Source organism: Camelus bactrianus, chromosome 3 (assembly GCF_048773025.1).
Source record: "Camelus bactrianus isolate YW-2024 breed Bactrian camel chromosome 3, ASM4877302v1, whole genome shotgun sequence".
Taxonomy (NCBI): Eukaryota; Metazoa; Chordata; class Mammalia; order Artiodactyla; family Camelidae; genus Camelus; species Camelus bactrianus.
The window spans coordinates 14166030-14192225 of NC_133541.1; the positions used below are offsets into that span (position 1 = coordinate 14166030).

The following is a 26196-nucleotide window of genomic DNA, read 5'->3' on the forward strand; positions in this document are numbered from 1 at the left end:
TTTCTTTTTCTCTGGCTTGTTTTTCCTTATTGTCTTCATTGGCTCTTGTGAATTGAGCAATTTTGTAATTTGGTTACACTTTGTCAAATAATTGTATGTCCTTCAGAAACATTTATGATTTCATTTTCTTTGTTATTTAGCTGTATTTCTGTAGCCTGTGGAGAGATTGGAGATGCAGCTTTATAATACAGTCTGTAAGTCTGAAGTTTTCTGGCAAAAGGTTAAAAAAAAAATTCACACCTGGGGAGGAGGGTGTAGCTCAGAGGTAGAGTGTGTGTCTACCATGCATGAGGTTCTGGGTTCAATCCCCAGTATCTCCATTAAAAAAATACATAAATAAACCTATCTACCTACCTCCCCCCGCCCCCCCCCCCCCCGCAAATTCACACCTGGCTTGCATTTGATAAGGATTCCACTTGTTGCATTATTTTCTTTGGATCTAATGGAATTTTAAATATATATATATATGTGTGTGTGTGTACACACACACACACACACACATATATACACACATACATATATATGTATGTATATATATAAAATATATATGGGTATTTTTGTGTTGGGCATATTAATAAGAGATTTGATTTTTAATTCTAGCTCTAAAGGAGAAAATGGGCATTGTGTTTAATATGCACTGTATCAACTACAGTGGACAGATTCCAAGTTATTCCTTGAGTTGGATCTTAAAAAATACTTAGTTTAAAATCACCTCTTTCCACCTGCGCCCCCTAGTGTTTGCTAATTATGTCGTTGGTTGGCCTCAGAGTCTGCAAATGCTGGTCTATGCTATTTCTCTTACAGGATTTGTCTTCTTGAAGGCATTCAGGGTTCTTAGGTTTCCTCTTGCCTAAAAGTAGAACAATGTGTCCTTATAACCATTTAGTCCACACTTATATGTTAAGGACAAAAAGTCCATGGATTTCTGCCCCTAATTCTCTCTAAATTAGGTTTGGTTTGGTTTTTAAATGGCGTCAAAATGATGCATGGTGGGAAAGCCTCATTTTCAGAATTGGGACTTGGTACACTTCCAGTGGTGGTAGTAGAACTCTCTTTTGTATAGAATTGAGGAGAAATAGTTTTCTAGGATTAAGTCACGTCCTTTTCGGAAGTGGGACCACGGATTAGGTGTGGCTGGGTTTCAAATAGAGGATATTCCAGTTACTTGATTCTATAAATCACTTGTACTTGACAGGCCACATGTCCAAATTTGCAGTTAGGAAAATTTGATCCTTGGATTCATTCTCTAGGATGGCCATAACACAATACCACGGACTGGGGGGCTTAAACCACAGAACTTGATTTTCTCACAGATCTGGAGGCTAGAAGTCCAAGGCCAAGGCGCTGGTAGGGCTGGTTTCTTCTGAGGCTTCTCTCCCTGGCCTGCAGACGGCCACCTTTGGGCTGTGTCTTCACGTGGTCTTTGCTCCGTGTTCACGCAAATTTGGATCTGAATTTCCTCTTCTTATAAGGACAGAGGTAAGATTGGATTAGGGTCCACCCATACGACCTTGTGTTACCTTCATTACCTCTTTAATGGCCCTATCTCCCCAAACCATCTTATCCTCAAGTACTGGCAGTTAGGACTTCAACGTATGAATTTGGGGGTTTGAGGGGGCAGGAACACAATTCAGCCCATGACAGTCCCTACAGGACTGGTCATCTTCTGGCCCTGGTAGGTACCTGGGACCCGAACTTCTTCAGGATGTTTATTACTACACTGAAGAATGATGGGTATCTCAAGGGAGTGGCACACTGCTTGATACCATAAAAGAATGTTTTAATCCCAGGAAAAAAGTTTAATAATGTAAATATAATGCTATAATATACTCTTATAATATAATAAATTTAAGAACCTGGAGTGCCTTTAGATAATAAATCGCTTAGGTTAGCAATCGCAGAATCTTAGGCCACCAACTATGATAACCTCTCAGTACTTATTAGAAGCTGTAAAGTAGTGTATTAATATTCTTCCATTACCTCTTGTGAAGCAGGCACCTTGCTCTGCTGGGAGAAAATGAATGCCTTATCCTCCTGTCCTTGTGGAGTTCCTAGTTTAGGCTCTCAAAGATTGCAGACACCATGGGGTCACATATCTGAGTAAAGCAGATCTCAGCTGGGCTAGCCTCCCTGCCCTTCTTAGATCTGGTTCAGATCTGCTCAAACTCCCCACCTACCAGGAAGTTGAGCCCTGTTGCCAAAACTTCTCTCCATCCCTGGTGTCACACTCCCCATCACCTCTGCTTTCAGGGTCCAGCTTCTGCTGAATTTGTGTTCTCCTCTCTGCGTCTTGCAGCTGTTCTTTTATCTTTTCCTTGGAATCAACCCAAACATGGGCCATAACCTTGGATTATTTGCTCCTTCCATTAAAATGCAATATACGATGCAGCTGTGTGCAGTAGATTTCTGTTGGTGACTTGATGACAAGGAAGGTTGCATTGCAGGGCCAGGGAGCAATTAATTTAAAACTGAATAATCGACTCCCCTGGTCTGCAAAACATTTCTTGGGCATTTCCACCAACTCTAATTCCATTCCTCCACTGTTCTGGTGAGATCTCTTTCTGTTCTCTGCCTCCCTTCTCTCCTTCCCCACCTGCCTTTCCTGCCCCCCCCCCCCGCATCCATCTAATTCTCTTCCACTAAATAAGCAAAGCTGTTGAACTATCTTCCTATAGTTTGCTTCCAAATTACACTCTCAGGGCCTCATCTTCTACCCTAAGAATATTTATTTTCCTTCCTTCTTTCTTTCTTTCTTTCTTTCTTTCTTTCTTTCTTTCTTTCTTTCTTTCTAAGTATAGTTGCTTTACAATGTTGTGCTAGTTTCAGGTGTACAGCAAAGTGATTCAGTTATACATATACATATACATATACATATACATATACATATACATATACTTCTATTTCAGATTCTTTCCCATTACAGGTTATTACAAGATGTTGAATATAGATTTCCCTGTACTATACAGGAGGTCCTTGCTGTTTATCTATTTTACATATTCAATTCTATTAAATTTGGGAGAAGTTGGTTGAAATCATGTGAATGATGGGGAATAGTGAAGGTCTTGGTGTATATGTTGGGATTACCTTTTGGATTTACAGTTTATAGTTATAGCCAGTTGGAACCAGTTAGAAGATGCATGGGCCCACGTCCCATCTGTCAAACAGCAGGACTCACCTGACTCTCCAGGATTTAAAATTTCTTAAAAGAGGCACGTACTATTATGATTATTTGTATATATATTTAGTTGAGATATAATTGACATACACCATTGTATCAGTTTAACATAATGATTTTAGTATACGTGTAAATTGCAAAGTGATGACCACAATTAGTTTAATTAACATCCATCACCACACATAGTTACAAAAAATTTTCCCTATGTTGAAAACTTTTAAGATTACTCTTCTAGCAACTTTCAAATGTACAATACAGGACCATTAACGACAGTCACCATGCTGTCCACTACATCCCCAGGACTTACTTAATCTCATAACTGGAAGTTCCTACCTCTTGGCCACCTTCAGTGAAAGGGAACTTCTTAATCATCCTGAAAAGTTGTAGTTCAGACTTCTGGCCAATCAAACCTCAGGGGTGTTCTCAACTGGAAAACAACTTGGCATCTGGCAGTCAGGAACTGCCACCTCTTCTGTCTTAACTCCTTTGCTGCCCAGAGTTCAGCAGGGCTGGAGCAGAGGGCTGGGGTGGGGGGAGATGAGGGTGAAGATGGGGACGTGTGGGGTCTGCTTATCTGAGTAGATACCTGTTTATCTTTAGAGCCAGATCTGAGGCTACAGGGAGCCAAAAAGGAAATCCAGAATGGCTTTCGGTTTATTTTAAAGTAAAAGCTAAGGACCATAAAATCGCAGGACTTCAGAAAGGGTCTTAATTACGATCTGACATCATTTCGGAAAGTTTGCTCTGGTGTCTGTTTTGAGCATTGGTCTCACAAGTTGCAGAGGAGGCTTGTACACTGAAAAGTATGCGAGAAAATATTAGAAGAAAATTGGCTGCAGATGTACACTCTTTTATTTGAAAAAAGAAGACACTAAATTCTACTGCTATTTAATGCACTACTTCAGAGTGGCACGTGTGTATAACTTGTAAGTAAGTGCTCACAGATTGGGAATGCCTGATTAGAACTGTTTTCCTGAAAGGAACACAATGATGGCCTTCTGCTCTTACTTTAAAATACCACCCCCCCCCCACCAGATTTCCCTTTTTGTCCATCATGGGGTAGAAAAGAGGAGGAGCTGAAACCGCTGGGATAAAGAGGACGTGGCAAATGGAAATGGTACTCAGGATTTGGTGATTGATGATTTGTGAGTGAATCTTTGATAAAACCCTTGCCCCTTAGTGAAGAATGTGTTGCCTTTCTAGCACTTCCACAGAACTGCCCTCGAGTCTGTGACAACATGTAATCTACCTGCTTAGCAGTCCTTTTCCTCCTGGTCTTTTGGAGATGCATTCCTAGCAATTTAGAGGGTGCTAAATTAATGTTGCAATGTGACCGTGACGTTAAACGTTTTAATCCCTGGAAGAGACTCACATTTTTGAAAAAGACAGCATTTCATATAATGGTAGGCACTCTTAGCCTTTTGCTTCAAGAATGAAATAAGAATGCCCTCGGCTGCGCTGTGGAATTAGGGACGTTAAGGCTGGCGTCATGATTCTGCATTACAGGTTGGAAATTACTGGAGTGAGTTGTTGAAATTTACATGGTGATTAAGGACACTATTAAACCCTCACAGTTTACAAACTGCAAGCCTGAGTCCAAATTAATCATAAAACTTATTTTTTTCCTTACGAAATATTCAGTCAAAATTAGCCATAAAAGTTATTCTCAAAGCATTTCCTTTTGGATACGTAAGGAATGCTGACTATTCAACAAACAGTAGTTGCATAAAGAAGATTTTTGGTCCCATGATCTGGCTGAAGCTTTGCAGGAATAGCTGCTTATCTCATGAATGGAATTTCCTGTTAATATTCTTGCAGGCTAATTGTTCATCAGAAGTATAACAAATGTCAACAAATATCACAAATGTGTTACGTCTTAATATTTAAGAGACAGCAGAAATAGTTCAGATGTTTAAGTTTGTTGTGCTTAAAAGGCACAACTTTTGTTTTAGCTTTTGTCACAAACTGCTCTTGACGGGATTAATGCTATTCAGAGAAACCATTTGGTTTAAATGCCCCTTTCTTTTAATTTACAGCAACATATGGCTTAAGATAAGACAGGCTAAGGGAAGAAACAGAATTGTAACTTCAAACATCGTTATTATAAAGCACCTAGTTTTAAAGGGATTTCATACAGTTTTCATTCCAACTGCATATGGAAATAAATTTTCTTAGAATGAAAACACTTCAAATGGACTCTTAAATTCTTTGGCAGCAACCACAAAGACATCTACTTTTTAATGTGAGATGTAAGCTGCTTAGGTTGGAGGTCCTGGCTGTAGGAAGTAACATCACCTGATACGAGGATTCAAGTCACAAGCGGAAATTGAGTGTCGGTAGGAACTTCCCGGAACACAAGACAACAGGTTTTTAAAAAGCATTTCCAGGTTTTTTTCCCTCTACGAGTAAAATTAGTATTCTGCACTAAGGAGCTGTTTCAGGAAGGCAGTGAGGCGGAAATCTTGGCACAACAGTGTCCTTCAGACTTAGTCCTGCCCCATTTTTAATTCTTTAGTCCTAATGATACAGGAAAAAATGTGGGGCGAGAGGATGGCCATACCCCAGGTCTGCGCTGAGTCCCTGGGACACACCCTGCCAAGTGAGGGTCCTTGGCTTCGCACAGGAAAGAATTCAAGAGTGAGCCACGGTTGAGTAAAAGTAGATTTATTCAGAGAGATACGTTTTCCGCGGACAGAGTGCGGCTGTTTCACTTGGAAGAGAGGCTGTGAGGTGCGGGAGCTGTCAGTTTTATGGTCTCGGAAGCTTCATATGTTAACAAGTGGGAGGATTATTCCCATTACTTTGAGGAAAGGGTGGGGATTCCCAGGAATTGGACCACTGCCTACTTTTTGACCATTTATGGTCAGCCTCAGCACTGTCATGGCACCTGTGGGAGTGCCATTGAGCAGCTAATATATTACAGTGAACGTATAATGAAGCTCAATGTCTATCAGAAGTCAAATCTCCCGCCATCTTGGGCCTCAGGGCCTATTGAGAGCTGAATCTTCTACTATCTTGGTGTTAACTGCTGTGTCATTCCTTGAGTGGCTGTGCCTTGCCCCCTTCCTCCCTGTCTCACTAACACACTCGGAGTGCCCAAGAGCTAGACATGAGCTCCAGGTCTGTTTCCATTCTCTTCCAGATGGTATCAAACTCTGTTCCTCTTTCAGGCATAAATGAAAATGGAGGCAGGCTTCTGAAAGCCAGAGCTGTCTCTCATCTTGTCAGCATCTTCTCCTGGAGAGGGGAGGTCACACCTTCACGGGCACTGGGGTTACCAGGAGGGAGATTGAATTACTCCCACCTCTGCTGTCTTGTCTGTTCCTGTACATTGGCAGCTGTTAACTCTTCTCATGGCCACTTGTGTTTAGTTCTGAGAACCTCCACGTCCATGACAATCAGCACCTCCACACTGCCACCAACCTCCCCTCACCCTTCGAAGAAGACTTGGCAAAAGACTGAACACACAGGATGGGACTGCCTGTGATCAGTGCTCTCTGTTTATATGTAGTGTTTTTATAGTTCTGTAGAACTCAATTTTCTGCATTAATAACAAACTCTTGTAAGTAAGCCACATAACAATATTGTATATTCATGAATTTAGCAGACATTGAGTGAGCATCCCTTCCCACGTGCTCTGCTGTAAGTGAGGCATACAGGGATGAGTAAGACTTTTTCTGCCTCCGAGATACGTGAAATAAGAAAATGACATAAGGATGTGTTGGCAAACTACCCAAGAGCCAAATCACAAGGCACTGCCCGTTTTTGTTGGTCTTGCTAACTAAGAATATGAAGGATTACAGACAAGAAGAGCATGTGACAGAGATGCCCATGACTTGCAAAGTCTACAAGTTGTACTATCTGACCATTTAGAGCCAAAGTTTGCTGACCCTTAGCACAAGGACTATCATGCAAGGTAGAACTTTAAATCTGTACCTTCATTAAAGTCCTATCAGGAATGGCCAAAAGGCTCTAGTGTTCCAGAGAGGGGAGCTGGTACCCCTGACTAATGGGATCGAGGAAGCGAGCCATCAAGGAAAGGTGGGATTTCAATAAAAGGAAATGGGAGAAAGGCTGTTTTGGGGAAGGGAAAGGGAAGAGAGAATTAACAACCGAGTCAGAGCTTCTCAACCTGCAGCTGCACCTGGAATCCCCTGGGAGCTTTTAAAAATATACTGAGGCCAGACCATAAAATGGAAGACAAATGGGAATAAATACACCTAACTGTGTATCAGGTTGGAACATAACCACCCAGGGAAAGAATTATTCCAAGTGACTTTTGAACTCAGTACTCTGACTAGACATCCTTAGCAGGAGGTAATGTAAGGTTAGAAGGAATTGCAGAGAAATCGTAAACTTCCCTCAACAGTTTAATTAGTAGTAGCTGTGATTTTGATACTCTCATTTGTGTGATGAGATAAAGCAATTTAGTAAATACGTTCATTTTAATTAATGTTTAGTGAAAGGGAAAAGAGATACAAATTAAAAAGTAATAAAAGGTTGAGAAGGCTAAATTTTAACAGGAAATATTGGTATAAATTCATGATTTATATGTATGTAGATATCTTAGTTTTTTGGGTTTTTTTTTGAGACAAATGGTTTATTTAGTAACAAGGAATAAAATTCTTCTGTCTTCTGAGGGCTGGACTGGACTGTGGTAAGTCAAACAGATAGTAACACACACAGGAACCCCCTCCCAGCCCTTGAGTTTTTGCAGAAACGCGAAGATGCCAGAGTCGCAGGACTTGCAATTGTTGTTTTCTGGACAGAAGTGCCGGCAGCTGTGCTTTCCAACGTGTCAGTGGTCGTGACATTCTCCTTCTTGTCTTCGGGTTTCAGGGCAGGAGACAGAAGCAGTTCCTTCATGTTGTTGGAGTCTGGGAGAAGCATGGTGATGCAGCTGATGCCTGTACCCCAGCCATCCGTGGGGGGCAGCCTGTATTCCAGGTGGTCAGAAGGTTTCATCTCTGAACATGGCCTCATCACCCCCAGCAGCTTTGGCCTTGGCCTGTTCTTCAAAAAGCTGCCACTGTTGCATGGGGTCATTCAGCTCGGTGTAGGCACTGCATATTTCCTTCTTCACGACAAATAGCTCAGAGCATTCAGTCAGACCTTCTTTAGAGCGGGGCCATTTGACCAGAGGGCTTGTTATCTGTGGGTGATCACAGATGAATGTAGGACTGATGAATGTCACTTTCAAGAACTCCCTGACAGGCTTATCAAGGAGCCTGGCTGTGGTCCGAGGTTACAGGCACTCAACAGCTTTTGCCACAAAGATATCATCAAGAATTTTGCAAGTTTATTCAGTTTCACAGAGGTTAGTTTCTGGCAACTTCATGTCCAGGGCTTTCTCAAACTTTTCTACCATGCTGATTTTCCGGAAGGGTGGGGTGAAGTTAATCTCAGATGCTCGGCCCTCCGGGCAATCTGGATGATAGGTGACCCTGTAGCTGCCTGTAATGTGCTTCTCTACCCCTGTAATCATCTTCTCTGTGATTTCCATGCAATCATGGTAGTCTGCATAGGCCATGTAGAATTCACATTGTGGGTCAGATCAATTCCTTCATTCTGGAACTGGCATCCAATTTCCTAAACCTGGTCAATGCCACTGACCACTAGCCCCTCACAGTAAAGTTCTGGGGCAATTCGCATCCAGCTCGTTGTGATGGGTGATGAACGCTTGGCCACAGCTCCCCTAGGGAAGATGTTCATCATGGGAATTTCAATCTCCGGAAGTCCAACTCTTCCAAGAAACTTCTTATATATGTGACGATCTTAGAGTGGATGATAAATTTCTGCCTCACAAAGTCATTCAGGATCAAGTCCGAGTATCTCTGATGATACCGTGTTTCCTTGCCTTTGAGGCCAAAGTGAAGATAGGTACCATGTGCAAACAGGGAGACAGCAGTGTGCTCTCCTCGGAAATGACGCTCAGTTCACTCTTCTTGGTTTCCCCAGGATTGCCCTGGACACCAACTGTCTCCCCAGAGCAGTTTGTTGCTGATATGAATAAATTCTTCTTCTGACTTATAATTCCTGGAGTTGGCCATGACTTACAACTTAACCCCCTCTCCTTGAAGGTTGTTGAAGATGAGCTTTCCCCCAGCAGCTCTTTTGGCACGGATCCTACCTGCCGCCTTTAAGGTGATGTCAATCAGGTGGTCCCCAGGCTGCAGGTGACTGTATTCTTGGATGAAATGAGTGAGCAAGATGTCTACATGGAACTGGTGTGGGTTTGGGTCATCCTCGTTGACTTTCATTTGTTGGACCCCTTGGCTGCAGATCTTGTAGTATGATTTGGGGCCCGGCTCTCCTCCTCTGCACCCGCATCAGTGTCAGCGGCATGGTTGGTGGCAGCAGCAGTGGCCAGGCTTAGCTGTTTCTCACTGAGCTCCTTCTGCTTGGCCTCCTTCTCTGCTATTTTCTTCTCAGCTTCCAGGCATCTCTTTAGCTTAGCACACTTCTTTTATCAGAAAGTGGCTGGTCCTTGTGAATTGCTGAGAAAGGAGCAAGCCGACACAGGCACAGGTCCCTCTGCCCCCACTGTGCCCCGCAGGTTTGGCGCAGGGACCCCCTAGCAGGCCTTACAGCAGCTTATGTCAGCATGGCAGGACACCCTGGAACTACTGACTGGCACCACTTTGCTCAGTTTCGGCTCTCAGCCATCTCCTTTGACTTCAGCAGCCTGCACAGAGGCCATCTTCCCCGAGGGCCGGACGCGATACCTTCTTTCTTGATTTAAAGTGTGTGTGTGTGTTTCCACTGAAAAAACCTAAATGTGAGGACATTCCAGTCGCCACAAGAAGGCTACTGCCTACCTGGTTTCTAACTATCATTTAAAGAATTCAGTACTTTTGGAGAAATGTCTGGTCCGAGGCCTGGTTCAAGGAAAGAATGGGAATCTTATTGCCGAGAAAGGAAAAAGGTGTCAAAGGTTAATGAAGTCATCCAGAGGTCAAAGGACCAACTCAATTACACTTCCATTAGGCAAACTTGGGGCACTTTGAGCATTAAAAAGAATGATAAATGTTGTTGATTGTAAAATATGGAATAAGTAAGAATTCAGAAGTCCATAGTTACAGAAAAGAGAGAGGAATGAAAAAGAAAATCTTGCTACGATTAGAGGTGATGCCTATGAAAACTCTTTACTCTAAAAACTGGTAATTAAGCAAAAAGAATTAGCATTTAGTATGCTTTTATGATAACAAATACAGTTCATCTCAAGTTGATGAGATAGTGTTCCCCCTCCCCGATGGGAGAGTGTCAGTTAAGAAATATAAATGATGACAGAATTTTAAAAATGACCATATAACTCCCAGCATGAGTGAGATGTAAGATAGCACAGCCACTGTGGAAGAGAGTTTAGCATTTTCTTATAAGGTTAAACATACACTTACTAAAAAACCTGGAAATCCTATTCCTAAGCATTTACCCAAGTGGAATGAAAACTCAAGTTCCCCCGAAGGCCTGGATGAGAATGTTTGTACGGCTTTGTTCGCAATTGCCTCAAACTGTGAACAACCCAAACGTCCCTCAACTTGGGATGGCTCAACAGATGGCAGTGCACCCCTGCAGTGGGATTCTGCTCAGCAATAAACAGGAAGGGACTGCTAATACGTGAACAGCATGGATGGTCTCAAACACATTTTGTTAAGTGAAAGAAAAGTCATACTTAAAAGGTGACCCAATGTCAGTTCCATGTATGTGACATTTTGGAAAAGGCAAATCTAAAGGGACAGAAAACAGATTAGTGACTGACAAGGGCCAGGGTCGGGGGTTGACTGCACAGAACAGGATGTAGGGGAATTACTGGTGGGTGGTAGAAATATTCTATATCTTAGTGGTTGTGGCGGTTGCCCGAAAATATACATACATTTTTCAAGACCCACAAAATCATACAGAAAAAAGAGTGAAATTTTCTTGGGCATGGATGATGCCCTAATACAAAGTTAAAAAAAAAAAAAAAAAAAGAAGACCATTTTGCAAAGTCCCAGTAATTCTTTCAGGCAAGAGTCATCATTGGATGTTAAAGCTACAGGATGGAATTTTGTTGGGGAAACAGGACATTCACGTGCCAGAATACCACCTCACAGATTGCTTGCTATTTGCAAATAGGAAAATGAGTTTTAATGGAGAGGTAATCAGCAGTCAAGGTCAGGATCACTAATGGCATAACAACCCGACTCTAGGTGCCGCTTGGTGGGATGTTAATACCCACCTCCTGTGAATTATACTCGCCCCAAAGCTTGACCTGAATCATCTCTTTACATTTAAATTTCAGTTTAGGACCTGGGAATAGACGTGTCAGTTAAATAATACCATCAAGACATGATCAGACTAACATAGGTAGCAGAATGTGCCAGAAGACATGGTTGCTTTAAAAAGTCAACACAATTTTTAAAATAAATAAATAGAAGAACACTAGACTAAAGAATCTGAACAAGCAAATGCAGTGCATGAAAACTGATTGGCTTCTGGTTTGATAAAAGAGCAAAAAATGAGATTTTTGAGACAATTGAGATTTGAGTACAGACTAGATATTATGGAATTGCTGTGTTTTCTCAGACATGATAATGGTATTGTTTATGGAGGGTAAGGTACTTATTTTTGGGTAGTTCCATGCTTAAGTACTTACAGGTAAAATGTCACGTCTGCAAATTATTTTCAAATAGATCAGCTATACGTATCTATTTGTATATCTGTGTTTTATCTACTATCTGTCTATCTATCTATCTATCTATCTATCTATCTATCTATCTATCTATCTATCTACCTACCTACCTACCTACCTACCTACCATAATACAAAATACTCACAATTGTGATGGGTTCACAGATTTCCACATATTATTCTCTTAACTCTTCTTGATGTTTAAAATCTTTATTAAAAAAAGTAGGGGGAAAATGAATACCAGATCCTACTCTAGACTGAATACATCAGGATGTCCTGGGGACAGAACTTAAGCTCTAACATTTTTAGAAGTTCCCCAGATGACTTTTTTAAAAAACATGAAACAAATTTATTGGGCTCCTGGAGGCTATTGGTCCGGAAATTTGGGCAGGGCAAAAAGGGAATAACTTGTCTCTGTTCCACGACATGTGGGGCCTCAGCTGGGGTGTGCTGGTACCCGGAAGCTGCGGTCACCCGGGAGCATCTTCACACACGTCTGGCAATCGAACCTATCTGTTGGCTGGAACCTTAGCTGGGCAGGCATGACCACCTTCATGTGGTCACTCCATGTGTCATCTCTGCATAGCCTCTGGGTGACTTTAATTTGAAGTCAGCCTTTCCCCAGACTTGAAGGATCTTAAGCATTTATTAAAATTCAGATTCTCTGGCCCTTTTTCTGGCTCTGGGATGGGGACTATTAATACTTACTATTTAATATTTAAAGTCACCCAGGTGATTCTAACAGGAAGGCAAGTTTGGGAAGCACTGACTTAAGGCATTAGCCCTGTTTTTCTCTTAAGATCCCACATCTGTCCAGGCGCCAAGTACCAGACACCACAGAAGTGGGGTAATAGTCTATGGCCTTATTTCTGAAACTTCGTCCCACGTCCTTCCTTTGATTTCTAGATTTGCTTGCTGCTTCCAGCTCTGTCTTTCTCTTGGCTGTGATTATGGTTCTTCCATGTCTCTTTGTTGCTTTAATTGAAACACTTGTCTCACTTGACTAAACCCTTGAATCTTCTTACTCAAGGCATAACCTGTGGGTATAAAATTGAATGCGTTTGAGATAAACGAGGAGGGAGAAAAATGAGGCTGGGTCATAGCAGGTCTTGAAAGCCAGGCTGAGGAGTCTGACCTTAAGGCAATATTCAATAGGAATCCAGAGAGAGTTTCTTTCTTTCCTTTTCTCTCCTCTCCTCTCCTCTCCTTTTTTCTTTTTCTTTCTTTCTTTCTTTCTTTCTTTCTTTCTTTCTTTCTTTCTTTCTTTCTTTCTTTCTTTCTTTCTTTCTTTCTTTCTTTCTTTCTTTCTTTCTTCCTTTCTTTCTTCCTTTCTTCCTTCCTTTCTTCCTTCCTTCCTTTCTTCCTTCCTTCCTTTCTTCCTTCCTTTCTTCCTTCCTTTCTTCCTTTCTTTCTTTCTTCCTTCCTTCCTTTCTTCCTTCCTTCCTTCCTTCCTTCCTTCCTTCCTTCCTTTCTCTCTCTCTTTCTCTCTCTCTTTCTTTCTTTCTTTCTTTCTCTCTCTCTTTCTCTCTCTCTTTCTCTCTCTCTTTCTCTCTCTCTTTCTCTCTCTCTTTCTCTCTCTCTTTCTTTCTTTCTTTCTTTCTTTCTTTCTTTCTTTCTTTCTTTCTTTCTTTCTTTCTTCCCTCCCTCTCTTTCTTTCTTTCTTTTTACATTTCAATAAAAATTTTCCTCTTTATTTAAACATAAAACACATTAACAGCTTGCAGGCTAACTTAAAATTATATGATGTCTTCCCAAATCAATTGTCTTTGACTGTATCTTCAAACACTGAAAAGAAACCAACATATTCCATAGGCAGACTCAGACCCTTTTCTATCACCTCATGTCAGATTGAGAGTTTTGTGCAGTAGTTTCCTTAAATTAGGCAAATAATTTAACTGATCACCATGAATAAATATTACTTTTACTTCAATGAGTTTCTCTTCTGGACGATTTATCAATACCATTCAGAGGAACATTAATATATTTAGTCAAAATAAAAAGACACTGCCAATTGAAATTAAGTGTCAATGTTCCAGATGATCAGAAAATCTCATTTATAAGAGTAAATGTTGTGTTTAATGATCTACCTACCATGGCAAAAAGCAGTTCAAGGAAAACAAATTTATGGAATTTTTTGTACATTTTGTGAAAGTCTGAAATTATAAATAGAAAAGAACCATTGAGATATTAAAAAAAAAAAAAAAAAAAAAAAAAGCCCTAACATTGTGTATACTGAGCCGGGACCTCAGATGGGGTGTGCTGGTACCCGGAGGCTGCGGTCACCTGGTTGCATCTTCACACACGTCTGGTAGTTGAGCTTAGCTGTTGGCTGGGCTCTTAGCTGGGCATGCAGCCAGCACACCTTCATGTGGTCACTGCGTGTGGTGTCTCTGCATGGCTAGTTACGAGGCACTGTTACCCAGCCGTGATCTCTCCCTTTCCATTTCCAACTTTATTGAGCTGAGTCCTCTCCATTTGTTTCTTGATGAACCTGACCAAAGTTTCATCAATTTTGTTTATCATTTCAAAGAACCAGACCCTAGTTTCATTGATCTTTTCTATTACTCCTTTAGTCTCCACTTCATCCATTTCTGCTCTGATCTCCATGAGTTCCCTGCTTCTACCAACTCTGGGTTCTGTTCATTCTTCTTTTCCCAGCTGGCCCAGGGGTAAGGTAAGGGTGTGCATTTGAGACCCCTCCTGTTTCCTGAGGCAGGCCCTCATCACCACAGACTTACCCCTTAGAACTGCTTTTGCCGCATCCCAAAGGTTTTGGATTGTTGTGTTTTCGTTTTCATCTGTCTCAAGTATTTTTTGATTTCCTCTTTGATTTCTTCATGATCCACTAGTTGTTTAGTAGCATATTGTTCAGCCTCCACGTGTTAGCAGTTTTTTTTCTTTTCCCTTGTAGTTGATTTCTAACCTCATATGTGTCAGTTAGGGCCTGTGTTTCCTCACTGATTTTCTGTCTGGATGATCTGTCCATTGATGTAAGGGGGGTGTTAAGGTCCCCCCTACATTATTGTGTTACTGTCAATTTCTCCTTTTATGTCTGTTAACAGTTGCCTTATATCTTGAGGTGCCCCTATGTTAGGTGCATATATATTTATAATTGTTATATCATCTTCTTGGATTGATCCCTTGAGCATTATGTATTATCTTTGTCTCTTGTAACAGTCTTTATTTCAAAGTTGATGTTGTCTCATATAAGTATTGCTACTCCAGCTTTCTTTTGGTTTCTCTTTGCATGGAATATTTTTTTCCATCCCCTCACTTTCAATCTGCATGTGTCTCTAGCGCTGAAGTCGGTCTCTTGTAGATAGCATATATATGGGTTTTGTTTTTCTGTATCCATTCAGCCAGGCTGTCTCTTTTGGTTGGAGTGTTAAATTCATTTTCATTTAAGGTAATTATCGATACATATATTCTTATTGCCATTTTGTTAATTAATTTGGGTTTGTTTTGTAGGTCTTTTTTTCTCTTTCTTCTTTTTGTTCTCTTTTCTTGTGGTTTGATGACTAGAGAAGTTCCTTTAACATTTGTTGTAAAGCTGGTTTGGTGGTGCTGAATTCTTTTAGCTTTTGTTTATCTGTGAAGCTTTTGATTTCTCCATCAAATCTGAATGAGAGCCTTGCTGGATAGAGTAAGCTTGGTTGTAAGAAGTTTTTCCCTTTCATCACTTTAAATATATCATGTCACTCCCTTCTGGCCTGTAGAGGTTCTGCTGAAAAATCGGCTGATAACCTTATGGGAGTTGCCTTGTATGTTATGTATATTATTTGTTGCTTTTCTCTTGCTGATTTTAGTATTTTCTCCACTTACTCCTTGTACAACCTTGAGCAAGTCATTTGCTTTGTGCTTTGTCCTCACCCATAATAAAAGAACCTGCTGTCTACGGTTGTTGGGAGGATTAAATGAGTTAATGCATAGTGTGGCTAGGACATTGGCTGCCTGCAGTCAACACTCCATAAATATTAGCTCTTACTAGTAGCAATTTGATGTAGGGTTATCTACAGCCATCATTCCTTGCTGAGACTACCAGGATTCTTATGTCCATGATGGCTTATATCAGGACAAGAAACTGTTGTCCATTTCAGGGCTCTCTGAAGCAATTCTCAGTGTGTGGTCCCTGGACCAGTAGAACCAGCATCACCTGGGAACTTATCAGAAACGTAAATTCTCAGGGCCCATCTCAAGTTTACTGAATCAGAGACTCTGCGGATGGGGACTTGCCAATGGTGTGCTGATAAAAGTTTAACAACTGGCTCATCAGGGGAAGATATGCCTGAGAGTTTGCTGATTCCCATGATTTAAATTCTCCCACTATGACTGATTTCAAGTTACCAAAGTGATGTTACAGAATGCATTGCTATTGAGTTGGAAAGAGATACAGGCAATCAGCTCTCTCAAGGTGATTGAGGAACCCGCTCTGGCATGCTACCGGCCCAGAGAGCTGTGTTTCAACAAGTTGTCTGGATGATTCTGATGCACCTTGGAATTCAAGCACTATCACGCAGAAGAGCTTAGTCATCTAGAGTTTGGGGGAGAAAATGTGGCAGTGTGCCTGGGCTTTGCAGCAGAACAACTGCATGCAAATTCTACTCTGCCACTTCCTGACCTTAGGTGAATGCCTGGCATATACTTAAGTATAACTGCACATCAGTTGTTATTATTATTACTCCAACATCATTCCTGCTGCAGTCAACTCACACCTTCTCAAATGCTTAGAGGAGCTCTGAGTACTTTTACTGCTGCCCAAGTCCCCTGGGACAAGCCAAGGATGAGCCCATTGCTGTGTTTTGCAGGTAGATAGGGAGCACTTTCCTGCCAGCTTTGTCATATTGTCTGTTGTGCCTCACCGTGATTATGCAAAGTGGAAAGTGGTTATTACCCCAATTTACGTGACAATCATAAATATAGCCAACATCAGTGTGCTGATTTGCAGAGTATTGTTGTTACACCAGGTTGGGGGCTGTAGGTGAGCTGGAGGTTCATTTTTGTCCTTTGGAATCTGAAACTGCTTAGGTGGTGGTCTAGCAAATCCTTTCTGATAATTCCAATTTCCACCACATCCAATAGCTGGGCTCTGGTGTACCCTCCCTTCTGTTCCTCCTTTGTCATTGTTTACCAGCCCAATCTTCACCTCCACTTCTTTCTTGTGAACAGAGCCCTGAAGCTGTTCAGAAACCAAGGGAAAATGTGCTTGGGGAAGGTGGGTCCCTCATGCATGAACTCTGGTTCCAGGGCTGTGCAAAAGAACTTTCTGTGAGAATGGAAGCCATCTGTATCTGCACTTCCCTTACAGAGACCACTGGCCTCAGGAGACTACTGAGTCCTTGAAACCTGGCTTGTGTGAGTGAGCAACTGAATTTATAATTTTAATTCATCATAATTTAACTCTAACTTGCTTCATGTACCTAATGGCTACCGTATCAGATTGTACAAAGACTCCAAACCATGATGGTCCCTGTTCTTTTTGACAGATATTGCCAGACATCGCCACGTGGCCCAATCCTGACTTACAGGCTCTAGTGCAAAGGGATGAGTGTATCTAGGAAAGACTTTTCTCCTCGCTAAAGGAGAGAGATGCTCTAGGAAGCTCCTGTCATTCTCGTCCCCTGCTCTGTCCCCCTCCCACACTTCCCCCCATCCTGTATCTTGTCATGGGCAATACGAAGCTGGTGCCTTGGGAACCCTCTTGTGACAATGAGAGGATGACTTTAATAACTAAAGATGATAAGAACTAATGTTAATAGTGCCTATTACACGCTACACCCTGGCCAGTCAGTTTATATACATTAACTAATTTAATGCTAGCAAGACCCCTGGGAGAGAGGTGTTATGTTACCTCCAATTTTTCAGAGGAGAGAACTGAAGCTCAGAGAAGTTCACTTGGCAAAAGTCCCACAACCAAGAAGCTACCAAAGCTGGGACTTGAACCCAGGGACACTGATGGCAGAGCTGTGCCCCCCACTGCCACACCATACTGCCTTTCTAGAACCAAGAGAACTGCTTACCCTTGGAACCATCCATTTCTAAACTTCTTCATATATGAGATAAATGCACATCCTTGGGTTTAAGCCACTTTATTTTTATTACTTTTTATTCTCTTTTACTGAAGTACAGTCGGTGTACAATGTTGTGTCAGTTTGTGGTGTACAAGGTTTAGGCCACTTTAGGTTGAATGTCCCCTGACTTGCAGCCTAAAGCGTCCTAACTGGTACTGTATCTTTGAGTGGCTCTTCATCTGGAGTTCCCAACCATGCTCGTCCACTGAGTCATACCTCCACCAAGGGCCGATTCACAGCGGACGTGGATCAGGTAACCACCCCGAACTGAGAGAGGAAGAACCCACCTGAGGCTTGGGAGCGCCAATGTTGAAATATCTAGATAGAGACACTCACAGGGAGATTCCACTCATGCCTGACCCTGGGCTGATGTCACAGCAAAGCTCAGCTTCTCAGCACCCGCCGCTATCTCTGATTCTGATAAATGAAGTTTGTCCAAAAGTGACGTGAAGAGAAACTCAGAGAGATAGGGAGACTTGAAACCTCCCCCAAAAGGGCTGCAGTGTTTATTCTTAAAGTCTGTTCAGTATGCTGTCATAGTGGAGTCAACGTCTGGGTTTCCGTCTCCCAAGCCCTCTTTAGTGACTAAGAACCCAGGCTGACAAAGTTGCATTTCACTAGTGAGTGGGCTGTTTGTCTCTCCAGGATGATGAAAATTTGGAAACGTATACATGTTCAATCCATTCAATCAGAGGTCAACATGGACTTAAAGGGAGATTCTTGTCCACGGCAGCGTGTGACACATTGAGCTGGGACGGAGCAAGTTCCCATTCGCAGGTGTCACAGGAAATCCCCTTGTGTCCCCAGAGCCGTCCTCCTTCCCTCCCTGCTGCTGGGTAGCCCTGCCTTCTCCCCCGGCCCTTCTCCCCACTCCCACCCCCACCCTGGTTTTTCTTTTTTAATACATCCCAGGATTAAGCAGAACCAGGGCTGCAGTGGCAGATGCATCAAGGAGCTGCGAGGAGGGAAGAGAAAATCTAAGTGGCCGAGAGTCCCTGGTCCCTCCCTCACCTCTGTTCATTTGTCCCTTTGCTCATTCAGCAGAGACTTGTCAAGCACCTACTACGAAAAGCACCAGAGAGACAATGGTGGAAAAACTCTTCTTGGAAATAAAAAAAAGAAACTGCTGTAGGATCCTGCTAGTGGGTTTTATTTCTTAATCTTATGTCAGTATTTGTTGGGTCCAAAGACCCAAAATAATCTTTATATCAAATCTCGGAGATAAATAGGTGAGGTTTTATTGTCCCATTTCACAAAGATGGAGGTCAAGTGACTTTCTCACGGGATGTGGGTAAGTGGCAGATGCAAGTCCCTTGAATCCACGTCTTCCAACTCCTTTATTTTCTTTCAAGACACCTCACACTGGGACTGGCTGGGGCAGGGCCAGTCATGCAGGCGTCCACTGCTCTGAAGCAGACCCTCAGAAGTTCTCTCACCGTCAGCCCCTCGTAGGGAAAGGAGGGGCCACCAGCAGCCTGTGTGATCCCACTGGTTAATCTTTGAAGTAAAAAAATCTGGAGATCAAAAGAAGTATGTTGTTGAACCCAGTTCTTTGTCCTTGATCTGCTGGAAACCTTAATTTAATTAGCAATGTAAACTGGGTCAAGACTTCACTTTCCCAGCTGGCTTTAACGCATATCATTTCTTTTATTTCTGAGTGACTTGGAACAAATTAGGGGGAAAAATCTGAACTATCTCATGTAAGACACGAACTATGCTGTACTTTGAGCTCATTATATCTTCCCGTAGTACTGACTGAGATTTGCATAATTTTCATGCTACTATGAGTAATAAGAATGGGAAATAATTTGGACTAAATTATCTAGTTTTGTTCCAGAAAGGCAAACTTCCCAGATTCCTTGATATTTGAAATCATAGCCTTTTAGGAAGGAGGGTACTGGGATTATGTTTCAAGAATCCAATCCTTACAGAAACCTGTGATATAGGTATTCCTCTCTCTAGTTTACAGAAGAAATCAAGTGACATTCCCGCGGATACACAGCTTGGATGTGCGGAGCTATGGCTGGATGCGGGCAGATGCGGAGCTCTGGTCCCTGTTCACAGCTCGCTGTGCATTTAGAGCTGCCTTTAGATCTTCAGAAATCATCTGGTTCACTTCCTCCCCTTACAGCAAAGCAGAAGAAATTAGGTCCTGAAACTTAAATCCCTGACAGGGTGCAAACCAAACCCAGGCCACTAACTCTCTGGAGGGTGGTCTTTCCTTTAGCACCTCTGCTGATGGACAGGAAAGCCACAAGTTGTCCCAAGTGGATACAGCCCTCTCTGGAGTCCACGAGGAAACTTCCATTCCAGGATGTCTGATGACGAGGAGCCTGCCAGAGTATTCACGGCCAAGAGAATGAGTCTTCTTATTTCTATTTGTGTAGCGTGTGCGTGCATGTGTGTGTGTGTGTGTGTGTGTGTGTGTGTGTGTGTAAGCTCTGCATTCCACCCTCCTCCGTGGGACCGCATTCCTTTTGGAGACATATCTGCCTTAAGCATTTTATTCCAGGGAGGAATACACATGGAAGTGGAGATGCCTCTGGCCAAGACTTCAGACCCTGGTCTATTTCATGCCAAACCTGTTTGCTGCTACGTAGACATGGTCAGTATCTGAGGGCAGGCATGTGGGTTCACTGAATCCCACAATGGGAGCTTTCCAGTGACTCTGGAAATAATCAGCGTGGCTAGATCCTGAGCTAGAATGGGTACCTACTGCTCATAGTTTTCCTTCTCACTTTTACCTGCTAACAGAAAACAGAAGCGTGACCGTGTGACGGCTAGTACTGATGATATAAATTCTCTTTTTAAAAATAAGGCCACGCTCTTTAAAAAGTCAGAAAGATGGAAATGTTGACCATCTTGACTGTGGTGGTGATTTCCTCAGTGTACATATGTATCTATCAAAATTCATCAAATTGTACATCTGAAATATGTGTAGTTTACTATACAGGAATCATACTGTGTAATAAAATAAATCATACAAAAAAGGTGTTTAAAAAAAGACAGAAAGAAGGAAGTCACAAGCTACCTTTGAACAGCTCTCAATAAGCAGATCGATGTCTCATCCCTACTCAAGACTAGGCTGACTCCCTCCATTGACTCACCCTAAAATGACCTCCTGTGGACTTTTTCAACAGTCTGAAATGTAAACTTGCATGACTTGGCTGGAGTTTTCAGAAATCAAAGGTTATTTGCACCCCCACTCCTTCCTACTCCTGCCCCAATCCTGCCACTACCAGCATTTCTTTAGCTGGGAAAGTTTTAAAGCTTCTTACTGGAATTTGCTGCGTGTGGTTAAAATCCCTAAGAAGTGAAATGTGAGCTTGGCATCAAGAATCAGTTTTATTTTAGAGTCATATTCAGAATAGTAAGTGACATGAGATAAATTCCTTTTTAAGGAGGCTCCTAAATCTTCTAACCTAACGATTTCCCTGAAATCTGCATGAAATTCACAATCTAGGAAGAGTTTGCAAAAAAAGATTGTATGTAATTTGTGCTGAGAATTATTTCAATCTGGGTTCCAGTGTGAGAGGAGATGTGGGAGTGCACTACAAACTGTGTGCAATATTTTGATGCATTTTTGTTTCTCTTTCTTCCTGGTTTGTTTTTTGGTTTTTTTGTTTTGTTTTGTTTTGGGAACATTGTCTACTGAACATAGTGGCCAAAATGAGCTGAAGATTGTTGAAGTTGAGGGATGGATATATAGGGCGTCATCATTATTTCCTCCACGCTGTTGTGCACATTTAAAACGTTCCTTACTTAAGGAAAAAAAAAAAAGGAAAAAGAGAAAGAAAACGGGGGCCAAGAGAAATGATCATGGTCCTAGTATTGGGCTGTTCTCAGCTTGTGAGAGCCTTCAAGGAGAGCTGAACAGAAGCACAGACTCCATTTAGTTCTAACCCATTTTTTAAGGAGACTTAAAAAAAAGTTTCCCTGGAACTTGAAAAATACACTCAAAAGTGATTTCAACATGATCCAGCCCTGGGAGGGGTCAGAGATGGCAGGAGTACAAGACGGTCGAGAAAGCCTATGACGTACAGTCAGTGGCTTGCTGAGACGGTTTCCAAATAGAAACATGCCTGGAAGATTAGGAAGATGGACTAAATCCAGTGAGGCCGAGATTAGTCATATGACCGCTACATCTCGGGCTCTACTTGGGGGCGAGAAGAGAGGGCTTCAGTTTTAGGGTCTTAATTATCATAATTACTACAGGGCTTGCTTATTATTTTTTTTTTTTGCATCACTCCTGCTCCCACCCCTTCCAGATGAGTGGAAGGTACAGCCACACTTTACGACAAATTGTTCTCTATTTCATATTTTCCAGTGGAAAAAGGAATATATATTAGGCAGATTATTTTACCTTCCCTCTATCAGGGTAAGCTTCCTAGAGCAGCTAATTCTCCTCCTGTGGGACTGGCAGCTCCCAGCCATCAGCTGGTGAAGCGGAGTCCTTCCTCCTCCTGGACACTGGCAAGACCCATTCTGCCTGCCAGTCTGTTATCTCCAGGGATCACCCAAGTGCTGGCCCCTCTGGTAATCTGTCTCCTTTGCTCCCTGCTGCTCTGTGGGTCTTTCCCGTGGACTTCTGGCTCCTCTTCGGCTCCTGTGCCAACTCTTCCCATTGTGCTGCTGGGTTCCTTGTTACAAGGTGGATAATTTCTCCTGCATCCTCAGAGTCGTCAAAGGATGCTAACCTTAACTGAAATCTGGCTTTATTCCACTTTTCCACATTCCATCATCTCAGCTGGGGATCCAGTGTTACGCCAATGCCCCCGATCACTTGCAATCCATTACTCTTCCTGCTTTTTTGGAAAATATCCCCCGTCTCTTGAGTCCTTGACATTGTGTGACCCTTCTCCCTTTCCTCCTTGCTGTCTCCTTTGGGATCTCCTGGTGACTGCTCCCACCCATCTCCCAAATTCAATGAAGATGTGACTGAGTGTGTGTGTGTACCTATATAGTGTCAAGACCCTAGGTGTAACATCTGCTGACTTGGACTCTAATTTCCACTTTTGTATGACTTTGGCCAAGTGACTGAATGTGTTGAGCTCTTCTATAAAATGCAGATAACAGTACCTCCCATAGTACAGGTTGTCCTGAAGGTGAAATGAAATTTACGCAAAGTGATGGGCACATTTCTGGCATACCTCAATGCTCTTGTGAACTATTCTCCTATTGGCTGCTGCTTGCTTTCCCAAATCCCACCATCACCTGGGGAAGCGTCAGCGTTCTTTGCAACTACACAAGCCTTCCCCGCCAGGCCGTCTTTAACTCAGGGCAGGCGTCTCTGCCACATGCCTATCCCACTTTCTAACGACAATGCCCTGTCCTCTTCACTGCCAGAGCCACTGCCTTCTTCCCCATCACGTCCTTGTCTTTTTGTGTCACTAGCTTGAACCCTTCAGCCTTGGTCAGATGGTTACTTTCCCTGCAACCTACGCAGGCTGTGATGTGGATGTGATTCATCTTGTATGAATGTTCTTTGTTCTATGGTTGTATTTGCATAATTCCTCCATTATAAGAATCATCTTGGAGCTAAACCACTCTACATGAAGACGCTCACCCTCTCCTCTGGAGATGAGGCCTCAGGCCAGGAATGGCCTTGACCCCAGGGGATGAGTCGTCTAGGACACTGGCCTGGCAGGAAGGAGCGAGGGCACTTTTCACATGAGAATGACTCAGCAGCTGAGACACAAGGAGGAGGAGGAGGTGAGCCCCATCTGAAGTCAGTGGATGAGCCCAGGTGAGGGAAGGGACAGGACCTCTGAGCCCTGGGACAAACCCGGCTGTGTTTCTGTGCTTCCATGACTGTCTTTGACTTCTCTTGAATTTTTCTTTGGTACTTTTGGAAATTCCAGTCTGTCTCAGCCCTGTGGATTCACGGCAAGGATAAGGGTTCTGTGCTAGTGTGGGCCAGACCCGTAAGATGCCACTCCTCTTTGGGAGGCAGAATGGGGTGGCAGAGGAACTCAGGCTGAGGGCTTACTAAGGCATCCTGAAGCACCTTGGCTCCCAGAGCCAGCAAGCCAATGACCTTCCTGTCCCAGGGACGTGTGGAGCCAGGAAAGATGGGGAGAAGGTTTAGCTCCTCCTGTGCTTGTTCCTTCCCATTATTTCGGGAAGTGGAGTGGCCCCCTTCTCAGGATGGAACAGGGAGGAAGGGAGAAGAAATGCTGGTGGATACTGGGAAATTAGAACATGACAATTTACTTGTACCTTATGGCTTGAGGTTTTATGAATTCCCACAGCATCGGACATTTCTATCCAAAATACAGAAAATGTACCCAAAAGACAACTCTTGAGTGATTTTGGAGGCTTTATCCACTCTCCTCTTATAGGTGGATAATGAAGAATAAAAAAATGACTGTACTATATGGGAAAGAGACTGCAGTAGCCTCCCCTCGCCCCTCATCCACAGGGATATGTTCCAAGACCCCCAGGAGATGCCTGAAACCGCAGATGGCAACACACACTGTGTATACACTGTTTTTTCCTCTCTAACGGGCAGCTACCCTGGACAACGGGATGATTCATATCCCTTGCAGGACCGAGTGGGACAGCGTGAGATTTCATCATGCTGCTCAGAATCGTGCACAATTTAAGATTTATGAATTGCTTATTCCTGGAATTTTCCTTTTGGTATTTTTGGACTTCAGTTGACCATGAGTAACTGAAACCATGGAAAGTGAAACCTTGGATTAGGGGAAACTACCGTATACAGGGAGTTGGGAGATCCGTCTCTCAAACCCTGTTCATTCACTGAAACGTTATGTGATTTAGGCCCCAATGCTTAACTTGGCTCTATGTTTCCAGAGCTTTAAAATAACTGCTCATTAAAAAGAAAAACCCTCCTCCTTTAAGATGTCATGAAGAATAAGGGGACATTTATGGCAAATACTTTGAGCAACTCAAAGGAGCAAAGTGCTTTAAAAATGCCATCTGGTCTGTGAAATCTTTAGGTATTTGAAGAGAACTATAAAATGCACCAGGAAAAAAAAAATAGACACATCCTTGGAAAGCACTGAGAGCGGTACATCTAAAGAGGAATAAAAATAATGCTTTATATTTAATTAAAAGGTGGAATACTGAGGTTGGGTAGACAGGGGGAAAAGAAGAGAAAGGGAGAAAGCACAGGAAAAACCCTCTAAATCCTTCTCCTTAGGTAGTTAACTCTTCCTCCATCGCCGTTCCCAGAACCCCATCTTACTGTTGCTGAGTTTGGTCATAAGTAATCAGTTTCCCAGGGATGCAGTAACAAAGCGCCACCAACAAGGTGGCTGAAAACAACAGACATTGATTTTCTCACCATGCTGGATGTGGGAATCTGGGACCCAGGTGTGGGCAGGGCTGGTTTCTTCCACAGGCTCTGAGGGAGGGTCCGGTCCATCCTTCTCTCCCAGCCACTGAGAGCTGTCAATGTCCTTGACTGTGGGTGTATCATCACCCCGCTTTGCGTCTTAGATCATGTAACATTCTCTCTGCGTGTCTCTGTGTGAAATCTGCTCTTCTCACAAGGACAACAGTCATACTAGTTTAGGGTGCACCCGAATGACTTCATGTTAATTTGATGACATTGGCAAGGAACTTCTTTCCAAATAAAGTCATATTCACATGTATTGGGAGGTTAGGATGTCAATATATATATATATATATATATATATATATATATATATATATATATATATATATATATATATTTTTTTTTTTTTTTTGAGATGGGGGGATAATTCAACCTACAACATTGACCAAGTTAAAAATAGATCTTTCCTTTGCCCAGGTGATCGAGGCACTGGTCGCTTCTGTGTGTGGGTAAGGCATCTTAGGGTGCCTCATGGGGCGGGCAGGAAGCCCAGGGTCCGAGCTGTAGCCCAGGAACCTGAACTGCGCTGTACGAGTCTGTGCAGTGTCTCTGCTGTAGCTTCTTTCCTGGGCTCCATCCTGCCCTCTCCCTGGCCTGAATGGTTCTTCAACTCTCAGTCCAAGGAAGTTATGTTTAGTTTAACAAATAAATCAAATGTTTTTTAAAAAAGGAGTTAGCTAAATGAAAGTCAAATGTTTTTCAAAAAATGGGTCAGAACACGTGTTCCTGGTCTCTTGCATTCTATTTTCCTTGGATCCATTTGCTGCAGCCCCAAAGAAGCCATTCTTGACCTTCCATGGGTGGCAAAGGACCACGTCTCGGTCGACATTATGCCCTCGCCCAGCTGGAGTCAGCTGGTGATCTCAGATGCATTATGAAATTAAATGCCTTCTACTCCTGAATCTTATTTTAAGGCTTCT

The 26196-nt window shown here is 42.7% G+C and overlaps 1 pseudogene; it reads right to left on the reverse strand.

Moving 5' to 3' along the window:
• Window positions 1-7837: 7837 nt before the first annotated feature.
• Window positions 7838-9781, reverse strand: LOC105070794 (lysine--tRNA ligase pseudogene; annotated as a pseudogene).
• Window positions 9782-26196: the final 16415 nt, after the last annotated feature.